The following is a 12,569-nucleotide window of genomic DNA, read 5'->3' on the forward strand; positions in this document are numbered from 1 at the left end:
TTTGTGTGGAACTGAAAGAGACCCAGAATTGTCAAAACAATCCTGAGCAACAAGAGGAAAGCAGGAGGCATTATCAAAAAGGTACTTTAATAAAAGGAGCATGGCACTGGCACAGACATAAATGTGGACTAATGGAATACAACAGAAAAGTCAGAAACAAGCCCAAGCACTTTCAGAGTATGACTTGACAAAAAGCCCAATAATATGCTGGGGAAAAGGTCGCCTCCTTAACACATAGTTCTTTCAAACCTAATTATACACTTGCAGGTGAATATATCTAGATGTACGTCTCTCACCCCATACTAAAATCAAATGAAAATGCATCAAAAACCTAGATATAAAAACAGAAACACTGAATCTGGTGGAAGAAAAAATATTGATAAACTCTTGAAGACATAGGCAAAGGTGAGGTCTTCCTAAAGAAAACAAAATGCAGCAGTCTGCCCTGGCCAGGGAACTGGGCACTCCTGTCCATGGCCCCTCCTGTGTGGGGCTCATCTCAGGTTAAGAAATGACATTTCAGAAGGTGGTGAAAGGGACTGTTCTTGTTCGAGGAGGTGCTCTTGCCACTGTTTTAGGACTCTCAGTTTGCTCATACAGAAGGAAGCAATTCATACAATTCTTGAAGGCCTCCAAAAAAATATTAGAAGAATAAGTTGCTGGGGATTTAACTCAGTGGTTTCACCACCTGCTACGCAAGCTCAAAGACCCAAGTTCAATCCCCAGTACCAAAAAAAAAAAAAAAAAGAAGAAGAAGAAGAAGAAGAAGAAGAAGAAGAAGAAGAAGAAGAAGAAGAAGAAGAAGAAGAAGAAGAAGTAATGGTGGCCTATGTGGAAGCAGCAGAGTGCTTTGAACCTGTTAACAGGGAGCCTCCTTCCAGAGAAGCTCAGTTCCTCACTGTGGGAAGCACTTTGGAATTTGATATCATTGTGATTGGAGGAGGAGCAACAGGAAGTGGCTGTGGGCTCAACTCTGTCATCAGAGGACGAAAAACAGCCATTGTAGAAAGATATGATTTCTATATCAACCAATGAAACTGAAAATGTAATTAAAAACTTATCAACTAAGACAAGCCCAGGCCCTGATGGCTTCACTGCTGAATTCTACAAGACATTTAGAGAGGAAATGCTGCCACAACTGTTTAAACTCTTCAATGAAATATCATAGCCAATATCATCCTAAATGGTCAAAAACTGAAATCCTTCACACTCAAATCAGGAACAAGACAAGGATGTCCACTATCACCATTCTTCTTCATTATAGTTCTGGAAACATTAGTCCTGGGAATTAGACAAGAGAAAGAAATAAAAGGAATAAAGATAGGTAATGAAGAAGTCAAATTGTCATTATTTGCAGATGACATGATACTCTATATAGAAGACCCCAAGAACTCCCCCAAAAGTTTTCTAGACTTAATAACTAAATTCAGTCAAGTAGCTGGCTACAAGCTTAACACACAAAAATCAATAGCTTTCCTCTACACGAATGGCAGACTCACTGAGTCAGAAATAGGGCAAATAATTCCTTTCACAATAGCATCCGAACAACTGAAATACCTAGGAACCATCCTAACGAAAGAAATCAAAACCTCTTCCCTGAAAACTATGGCACTCTGAAAAGAGAGATTGAAGATGATATCAGAAAATGGACAGGCATCCCCTGCTCCTGGGTAGGAAGGATAAATATAGTGAAAATGGCCATACTTCCAAAACTGCTATATAAATTTAATGCAATTCCAATTGAGATCCCAGCAGCATACTTCATAGACCTTGAGAAAACAATCCAAAAATTCATTTGGAGTAAGAGACCCAGAATAGCAAAAGCAATTCTAGGTAACAGAGAGAAGGCAGGGGGTATCACAATCCCCAACCTGCAACTATACTACAAAGCTACTGTGATAAAAACACCATGGTACTGGCAAAGAAACAGACTTGAGGACCAGTGGAACAGATTAGAAGATGCAGAAAAAATGCCAGACACACTCAGCCATCTCATCTTCGACAAAGGAGCCAAACACCCTCACTGGAGGAAAGGTAGCCTCTTTAATAAATGGCGCTGGAAAAATTGGGCTTCAACTTGCCAAAGATTAAAACTAGACCTGTATCTCTCACCATGCACTAAACTAAAATCAAAATGGACTAAAGATCTAAATATTAAAATAGAAATGCTGAACCAGTTGGAACAGAAGTTAGATAGAACCCTTGAAGACATTGGTGTAGGAAAAGATCTTATGAACAAAACCTCAGTTGCCCATGAACTAGCACAAACAATCAACAAATGGGATCTCTTCTTATTAAAAGGCTTCTGCACAGCAAGAGAAACCACCAGCAGCGTGAAGAGACAACCCACAATGTGAGGAAAAATCTTCACCTGCTCTTCCTCAGACAAAGGTCTACTATTTAGGATCTATAAAGAACTTAAAAAGATCAGACCTCCCAAATTTAAAGACCCAATCCAAAAATGGGCCTCTGAAATGAACAGACGTTTCTCAGACAAAGAAGTAGAAATAGCAAATAAATACATGGAAAAAATGTTCAACATCACTGGTCACTGGATAGATGTAAATGAAAACAATGTCGAGATTCCACTTCACTCCAGAAAGAATGGCTGCTATCATGAAATCAACCAATAACAAATGCTGGTGGGTCTGTGGGGAAAGAGGAACCCTGCTCCACTGCTGGTGGGAGTGTAGACTGGTGCAAGCACTGTGGAAATCAGTATGGAGATACCACAAAGAACTAGGACTGGAAGTCTCATTTGACCTCACTATTCCACTGCTGGTGATCTTCCCTAAAGAATTAAAAGAATCATACCACAGTGATCTATGTTCACCCATATTCATAGCAGCCCAGTTTGTAATAGCTAAAACTTGGAAACACCGCAAATGCCCATCAACTGAAGAATGGATAAAGAAAATGTGGTTTTTTAATAAAATGGAGTACTACTCACCTATAAAAAATGAGAAATTAGAGACATTTATAGCTAAGTGGATGCACATTGAGGCAATACTCTTAAGTGAAATCCATAGGACACACATGTGTAAATACTGAGTAATTTCTCTGGTGTGAGAAGCTGAAAGTGTAAATAAGGACTAAAACGTATAATAAATAATGTGAAATAGGAAGAAAAGGGGCAAAGGGATAGGAAGTGGGAGGGGCAGGTGAAAGGATAGAAGGGAATGGAATTAATATGAGAAAATGGAAAAATAGGAACAAAATCTTTGTAAATAGGTCGGAATGGAGCGTTGAAGGGAGAGCTGGGGAAGGGTGGAAAATAAGAACCAAGAGAGATTATGTTAAGGTGCAAATTTCCAATGATGAATGTCATTATATTGTATACCTAAAATGTATCAATGATTAGAATGAATAATCGAAAATGCAAAATAAGAAGGAAAGTTCCAAAGGGTAATGGTAGTGGGAGGGGCAGGGGAAAGGAAAGAAGGGAAAGGAAAAAGGCTGAGAAATGGAAAAAATGGATATAAAGTCTTTGTATATAGGGAAAGTTGGAGGTGGTGAAGGGATTGCAAGGAATGAGGGAGGGGGGGGAGAACCAAGATGCATCATGCAAAAGTAGAAGTTCCCAAAGAGAAATGTAAATGTGTTTTATACCTAAAATGTACCAATAAAAGAATTTAAGAAAAAAAAAATAAAGAAAGAGTGATGGGATTATAGGCCTGTGCCACCACACTGTGCTCCCAACATTTGCACACAGCTCGTAACACTTCCCAGCCATTGCACCTTTCTCCATGATAGATAAGTTTTACATTTCTCAAATTTTCGTACAAACACAACAATACTTTATGCTGCCTTTTGTCTGATTTTTACACTAACCATAATTATTTTGAGATTCATTCACATTGTTATGTATATCACAGTCCATTCCTTTTTGCTGTGGAGTAGTATTTCATTGTACGTTGTTACAATGGTTGGTTTACCCATTTGCTTATTGATGGATAATTTGGTTTTCTCCACCTTAAAGCTACTCTGGATAATGCTGCTAAAAATATTAAAAATAAAAGATATCTACAGAATGTTTCATCTGAAAACAGAATACATATTTTTCTCAGAATGTTTAGTATTATCCAAAATAGAGCATATTTTATGTTACAAAATAGGCTTAAATAAACAAAACAATTGAAATATTATCTTGCATACTATTGGGTCATACCAGAATGAAATTCAATATCAAAGCAAAAGATGGAACAGAATCTATTCAAACACATGGCGATTAAATGGTACATTTTTTTTTCCTTTGACACAGGGTTTTGCTATGTATTTTAGGCTGCACTTGAATTCACTATGCAGGTCTGGCTGGCCTTGAGCTTATCATGATCGCCCTGCCTCAGCCTTCCATGTGCTGGGATTATAGGCATGTGCCACTATGCCTGGCAAATGATACATTCTTGAATAACCAATTGGACACTGAAGAAATGAAGGAGAATATTAAAAATTTTCTAGAATCAAAAGACAAAGGTATCTCAACATACCAAATCCTATGAGAAACAAAGAAATGTATTCTAACAGAATTTATTGCTATGAATTCCAAAATTAGATAACTAGAAGAATCAAAAATTTATAAAAACTAGTTATGTATCTCAAGCTTCAGAAAAACAAGAAAAATCCAAATGGAAAACATGTGAACTATTACAAAAATTATAAAAAATTTAATGAAATTCAGACAAAGAAGACAACTGAAAAGAGCATTTAAAGGTTGGGTTTTTGCAAAGAAAAACAAGATTGATAGAAACTTAGCCAAACTTATCAAAACAAGAAAATAAAAATACTCATGTCCATACAGTTAGATATGATAAAGATAAAATCATAGCAGATACTACTAAAATAGAAAAGATTATATAAAACTATTTCAAAGATTTATATTCCAAAAAACCAGATAACCTGGAAGGAGTGCATAAATTCTTAGACATTTTTTTAAATACCAAAATTGAACAAAGAGCATATGAAAACCCTGAATAGACCAATAAAGGTAATGAAATTGAGGCAGTAATACAAACATTACCAACTAATAAAACCAAGGATCCAATGGATTCACCACAGAATTGTATGAGTTCTTTAGTTAAGAACTAGTACTAATATTCCCCAAAAATGTTCTGTGAAACTGAAAGGGATGGAACAATGCCAATCTCAGTCCTTGAAGCTACCATTACCCATATATCAAAACCATGGGAGGACTCAATGAAAAAGAAAACTACAGGCCAATTTTCTTAATGAACCTCTATGCAAAAATTCTCAAGATACTTTCAAACAGAATGCAACAAATTATAAAACAGATCATATACCATGACCAAATTGACTTTATCTTAGGAAAGCAAGGATGTTTCAACATATGTAAATCAGTAAGTGTAGTATGCCACATATATAAACAGAAATAAGAATAAATATTACATTATCATCTCAATAGATTCAAAGAAGTCTTAGACAAAATCCAACATTTATTCATGACAAAAATTCTGACAACATAGGTATAGAAGGATCTCATTTTAACCTAAAGAAAGTCATTTATGATGAATTCACTGCCAACATCATATTAAATGAGGAAAAACTGTAAGCAATTTGTCTAAAATCAGAAGCAAGACAATGGTACCCACTTTCATCACTCCTGTTCAATATAGTATTAAAAACTTTAGCAGAAGTAATCAGACAAGAGAAAGAAATAAAATGGTTTTGTACAGGAAAAGAAGTCAAATTATCCTCTTGCATAAATGACAAGATCCTTTACAAAAAAGCCTCAAAAACCTCTACCAGAATACTCTTAACACTAATAAACACTTTCAGCACAGTGGCAATATAGAAAAGCAACAAAAATCAATAGTTTTTCTGTTTTCCAATAATAAGCCCACCCAAAAGAAATTGAGGATTTAAGTAAATTCCAATGAAAATACCAACAGTATTTTTCACAGAACAAGAAAAATACTGTTCTATAATTTGTGTGGAACTGAAAGAGACCCAGAATTGTCAAAACAATCCTGAGCAACAAGAGGAAAGCAGGAGGCATTATCAAAAAGGTACTTTAATAAAAGGAGCATGGCACTGGCACAGACATAAATGTGGACTAATGGAATACAACAGAAAAGTCAGAAACAAGCCCAAGCACTTTCAGAGTATGACTTGACAAAAAGCCCAATAATATGCTGGGGAAAAGGTCGCCTCCTTAACACATAGTTCTTTCAAACCTAATTATACACTTGCAGGTGAATATATCTAGATGTACGTCTCTCACCCCATACTAAAATCAAATGAAAATGCATCAAAAACCTAGATATAAAAACAGAAACACTGAATCTGGTGGAAGAAAAAATATTGATAAACTCTTGAAGACATAGGCAAAGGTGAGGTCTTCCTAAAGAAAACAAAATGCAGCAGTCTGCCCTGGCCAGGGAACTGGGCACTCCTGTCCATGGCCCCTCCTGTGTGGGGCTCATCTCAGGTTAAGAAATGACATTTCAGAAGGTGGTGAAAGGGACTGTTCTTGTTCGAGGAGGTGCTCTTGCCACTGTTTTAGGACTCTCAGTTTGCTCATACAGAAGGAAGCAATTCATACAATTCTTGAAGGCCTCCAAAAAAATATTAGAAGAATAAGTTGCTGGGGATTTAACTCAGTGGTTTCACCACCTGCTACGCAAGCTCAAAGACCCAAGTTCAATCCCCAGTACCAAAAAAAAAAAAAGAAGAAGAAGAAGAAGAAGAAGAAGAAGAAGAAGAAGTAATGGTGGCCTATGTGGAAGCAGCAGAGTGCTTTGAACCTGTTAACAGGGAGCCTCCTTCCAGAGAAGCTCAGCTCCTCACTGTGGGAAGCACTTCGGAATTTGATATCATTGTGATTGGAGGAGGAGCAACAGGAAGTGGCTGTGGGCTCAACTCTGTCACCAGAGGACGAAAAACAGCCATTGTAGAAAGATATGATTTCTATATCAACCAATGAAACTGAAAATGTAATTAAAAACTTATCAACTAAGACAAGCCCAGGCCCTGATGGCTTCACTGCTGAATTCTACAAGACATTTAGAGAGGAACTGCTGCCACTACTGTTGAAACTCTTCAATGAAATTGAAAGGGAAGCAATACTCCCAAATTCATTCCTGGAGGCAAGCATCACCTTGATCCCCAAAGCAGCGAAAGACCCAACTGAAAAAGAGAACTATAGGCCAATCTCACTAATGAACATAGATGCAAAAATCCCTAATAAGATAGTGGCAAACAGAATGCAGAAGATCATCAAGAAGATCATACACCCTGATCAAGTGGGATTCATCCCAGGGATGCAGGGATGGCTCAATATACGAAAATCAATCAATGTAATACACTATATCAATAGATCCAAGGACAAAAACCATATGATTATCTCCATAGATGCAGAAAAAGCATTTCACACAATCCAACATGCATTTATGATAAAAACCCTACAAAAAATTGGAATAGATGGTCTCTACCTCAAACTGATAGAAGCCATCTAGCAAAAACCAACAGCCAATATCATACTGAATGGTCAAAAACTGAAATCCTTCACACTCAAATCAGGAACAAGACAAGGATGTCCACTATCACCACTCTTGTTCAATATAGTTCTAGAAACATTAGCAACAGCAATTAGACAAGAGAAAGAAATTAAGGAATAAAGATAGGTAATGAAGAAGTCAAATTGTCATTATTTGCAGATGACATGATACTCTATATAGAAGACCCCAAGAACTCCACCAAAAGTCTTCTAGACTTAATAACCAAATTCAGTCAAGTAGCTGGTTACAGGGTCAACACACAAAAATCAATAGCTTTCCTCTACACGAATGGCAGACTCACTGAGACAGAAATAGGGCAAATAATTCCTTTCACAATACCTAGGAATCATCCTAACCAAAGAAATCAAAGACCTCTTCTCTGAAAACTATGGCACTCTGAAAAGAGAGATTGAAGATGATATCAGAAAATGGACAGACATCCCCTGCTCCTGGGTAGGAAGGATTAATATAGTGAAAATGGCCATACTTCCAAAATTGTTAAATAGATTTAATGCAATTCCAATTGAGATTCTAGCAGCATACTTCATAGAACTCGAGAAAACAATCCAAAAATTCATTTGCAGTAAGAAGAGACCCAGAATAGCAAAAGCAATTCTAGGTAACAGAGAGAAGGCAGGGGGTATCACAATCCCCAACCTGCAACTATACTACAAAGCTACTGTGATAAAAACAGCATGGTACTGGCAACGAAACAGACCTGAGGACCAGTGGAGCAGATGAGAAGATGCAGAAAAAATGCCAGACACACTCAGCCATCTCATCTTCGACAAAGGAGCCAAACACCCTCACTGGAGGAAAGGTAGCCTCTTTAATAAATGGCGCTGGAAAAATTGGGCTTCAACTTGCCAAAGATTAAAACTAGACCTGTATCTCTCACCATGCACTAAACTAAAATCAAAATGGATTAAAGATCTAAATATTAAAATAGAAATGCTAAACCAGATGGAACAGAGGTTAGGTTGAATCCTTGAAGACATCGGTGTAGGAAAAGATTTTATGAACAAAACCTCAGTTGCCCATGAACCAGCACAAACAATCAACAAATGGGATCTCTTCTTATTAAAAAGCTTCTGCATAGGAAGAGAAACCACCAGCAGTGTGAAGAGACAACCCACAATGTGGGAAAATATCTTCACCTGCTGTTCCTCAGGCAAAGGTCTACTATTTAGAATCTATAAAGAACTTAAAAAGATCAGACCTCCCAAATTTAAAGACCCAATCCAAAAATGGGCCTCTGAAATGAACAGACATTTCTGTGACAAAGAAATAGAAATAGCAAATAAATACATTAAAAAATGTTCAACATCACTGGTCATTCAAGAGATGCAAATGAAAACAACGCTGACATTCCACTTCACTCCAGATAGAATGGCTGCTATCATGAAATCAACCAATAACAAATGCTGGTGGGTCTGTGGGGAAAGAGGAACCCTGTTCCACTGCTGGTGGGAGTGTAGACTGGTGCAAGCACTGTGGAAATCAGTATGGAGATACCTCAAAGAACTAGGACTGGAAGTCCCATTTGCCCCCACTATTCCACTGCTGGGGATCTTCCCCAAAGAATTAAAAGAATCATACCACAGTGATCTATGTGTACCCATGTTCTTAGCAGCGCAGTTTGTAATAGCTAAAATTTGGAAACAGCCCAAATGCCCATCAACTGGGGACTGGATAAAGAAAATGTGGCTTTTTTATAAAATGGGGTACTACTCAGCCATAAAAAATGAGAAATTAGAGACATTTATAGCTAAGTGGATGCACATTGAGGTGATACTCTTAAGTGAAATCAATAGGACACACATGTGCAAATACCGAATAGTTTCTCTGGTGTGAGAAACTGAAAGTGTAAGTAAGGACTAAATATATAATAGGTAATGTGAAATAGGAAGAAAAGGGGCAAAGGGGAAGGAAGTGGGAGGGCTAGGGTAAAGGGTAGAAGGGAATGAGATTAATATGAGAAAATGGAAAAATGGGAACAAAATCTTTGTAAATAGGGAGGACTAGAGGGGTTGAAGAGAGGGCTGGGCAAGGGTGAAAAATAAGAACCAAGAGAGACTATGTAAAGGTGCAAATTTCCAATGATGAATGTCATTATATTGTATACCTAAAATGTACCAATGATTAGAATGAATAATCGATAATGTAAAACAGGAAGAAAAGGTCCAAAGGGGTAGGGGTAGTGGGACGGGCAGGGGAAAGGAAAGAAGGGAAAGGAAAAATGCTGAGAAATGGAAAAAATGGAAATAAATTCTTTGTAAATAGGGAAATGTGGAGGGCATGAAGGGAGGGCTAGGAATGGGGAAAAAATAAGAACCAAGATGCATTATATAAAGGTACAATTCCCAATGAGAAATGTAATTGTTTTGTATACCTACAATGTACCAATAAAAGAATTTAATACAAAAAAAAAAAGAAAGATATGATTTCTCATCAGGGACCAGTAGCAGAATCACTAAATTGATCCGTGGTGGCATGAGATATCTTCAGAAGGCCATCATGAAGTTGGCTATTGAGCACGATGGTAAAAGAAGCCCTTCCTGAGCTTGCCAGCCTATTAGAAATTGCTCCCCCTGAGGCCGGGGATTTAGCTCAGTGGTTTCGCCACCTATTGTGCAAGCCCAACAACCCTAGTTTGGTCCCCGGTATGAAAGAAAGAAAGAAAGAAAGAAAGAAAGAAAGAAAGAAAGAAAGAAAGAAAGAAAGAAAGAAAGAAAGAAAGAAAGAAAGAAAGAAAGAAAGAAAGAAATTGCTCCCCTTTTCCCCTTTTATCAGCCCCACTACCTATAATGCTTCCAGTTTACAAATGGTGGCAGCCACCTTTCTACTGGGTAGGAATCAAGCTGTGTGATCTCGTTGCCAGAAGTGATTGCCTGAAGAGCAGTTACGTCCTCGGCAAATCGAGAGCCCTTGAACATTTCCCCATGCTCCAGAAGGATGAACTGGTAGGAGCAATTGTCTACTATGATGGATAACACAACAATGCACAGATGAAGTTTGCCATTGCTCTCACTGCTGCCAGGTATGGGGCTGCCACAGCCAATTACATGGAGGTGGTGAGCTTGCTCAAGAAGACAGACCCTGAGACAGGCAGAGAGTGCGTGAGCGGGGCTGTGTGTAAAGATGTCCTCACAGGGCAGAAATTTGTTGTGAGAACTCAATGGGTTATCAATGCTATGGCACCTTTCACAGATGCAGTTCACAAATGGATGATAAGAGTGCTTCAGGTATCTGCCAATGAAGTGCAGGGGTCCATACTCTGATGCCTGATTATTACATCCCCAAGAGCATGGGACTGCTTGACTCAGCCATCTGCAATGGGCAAGTGAGTTATTTTTTTCTTACTCTGGGAAAATGTGACTATTGCTGGCACTACCAATTCTTCAACCAATATCACACATCATCCTATTCCTTCAGAAGAATACATCAACTTCATTTTGAATGAACTGTGTAACTACCTGAGCTGTGATGTTGAAGTGAGAAGAGGAGATATCCTGGCAGCTTGGAGTGGAATCTATCCATCCTCGTTACAGATCCCAAGTCTGCAGACACCCAGTCCATCTCCCAAAATCATTTTGTTGACATTAGCAAGAGTGGTCTTATCACAATAGCCAGTGGAAAGTGGACAATTTATCAATCTATGGCAGAAGATAATGTGAATGCTGCAATCAAGGTTCACAATTTGAAAGCAGGACCTAGTAGAACAGTTGTACTTTTCCTTCAAGGAGGCAAAGATTGGAGGCCCACACTGTACATTAGGCTTGTCCAGGATTGTGGTCTTGAAAGTGAGGTGGCACAACATCTTTCTGCTACTTATGGTGACAAGGCTTTTGAGGTGACCAAAATTGCAAGTGTGACTGGAAAAAGGTGACCTATTGTTGGAGTGTGACTTGTGTCAGAATTTCTGTATATTGAAGCAGAGGTGAAATATGAGATTAAGGAGTATGCCTGCCCTGCTGTGGACATGATTTCATGCCTCACTCACCTGGCTTTTATCAATGTCCAGGCTGAAGAAGCCCTAACCAGGATTGTTGAACTGATGGGCAAAGAACTGAATTGGGATGAGAAGAAGAAAGAGAAAGAACTTGAAACAGCCAGAAGGTTTCTCTATTATGAAATGGGCTATAGGTCTTGATCAGAACAGTTAACAGATCGCTCTGAAATTAGCCTACTGCCTTTAGACATTGACAGGTACAAGAAGAGATTCCATAAGTTTGATGCAGACCAAAAAGGCTTTATTACCATTGTTGATGTTCAGCATATATTACAGAAAATCAATGTGCAAATGGATAAAAATACATTACATAAAATTTTGAATGACGTAGATTGAAAAAGAATGGGCGTGTTGAATTCAATGAGTTTTTGGAGCTGATGAGTGGTATTCAGAAAGGAAGGGTATCTGGAAGTTGACTTGCTATACTAATGAAAACTGCAGAAGAGAACCTCGACCAAAGAGTTTCAATTCCTGTGGAATGTAGTTGTGGAGGATTGTGAGTCTGACAAGTAAATCCAGAGCCAACAAAATTAGGAACAACAAATCACCATGTAACAATCAGAGAGGACTTAAACCACTCTAAAACAGTGGTTTTGGTAGCTTCCTTCTTTTCCGTCTTTTTTTTTTTTTTTTGCTTAAATTGTTTTATTGGTGCATTTTAGGTATACAGTACGTTCACATTTATCATTGGGTGCTTGTACTTGTACATTATGTATCTTGGTTTTTATTTTTTCTCCATTACCTTTGCACCCTTCACTCTCTCCACTCTTCCATATTTACATAGACTTTGTTTCCATTTTTTTTTCTCATAATTTTTCCTTTCCATTCTTTCCTTTCCCTTTCCCCTCCCAATTCACCTACCCCTTTGAACCTTTTATTCCTATTTCAAATATCAATTATTTGTTTTAATAATTTTAATCCTTATTTACACATTCAGTTTCTCACACCAGAGAAAATATTTGGTATTTACATGTGTGTCCTATTTATTTCACTTAAGAGTATGGCCTCAAAACTAGAGGAAACAATCCAAAAATTCATTTGGA

At 37.9% G+C, this 12,569-nt stretch overlaps 1 pseudogene; it reads left to right on the top strand.

Moving 5' to 3' along the window:
- The first annotated feature begins 323 nt into the window (after nt 1–323).
- LOC101724304 (glycerol-3-phosphate dehydrogenase, mitochondrial-like) lies at nt 324–12,026 on the top strand (annotated as a pseudogene).
- Nucleotides 12,027–12,569: the final 543 nt, after the last annotated feature.

The sequence above is a fragment of the Heterocephalus glaber genome, unplaced genomic scaffold (assembly GCF_053883595.1).
Source record: "Heterocephalus glaber isolate CG9 unplaced genomic scaffold, H.glaber_assembly_v1.0 deba00001613, whole genome shotgun sequence".
NCBI classification, from domain to species: domain Eukaryota; kingdom Metazoa; phylum Chordata; class Mammalia; order Rodentia; family Bathyergidae; genus Heterocephalus; species Heterocephalus glaber.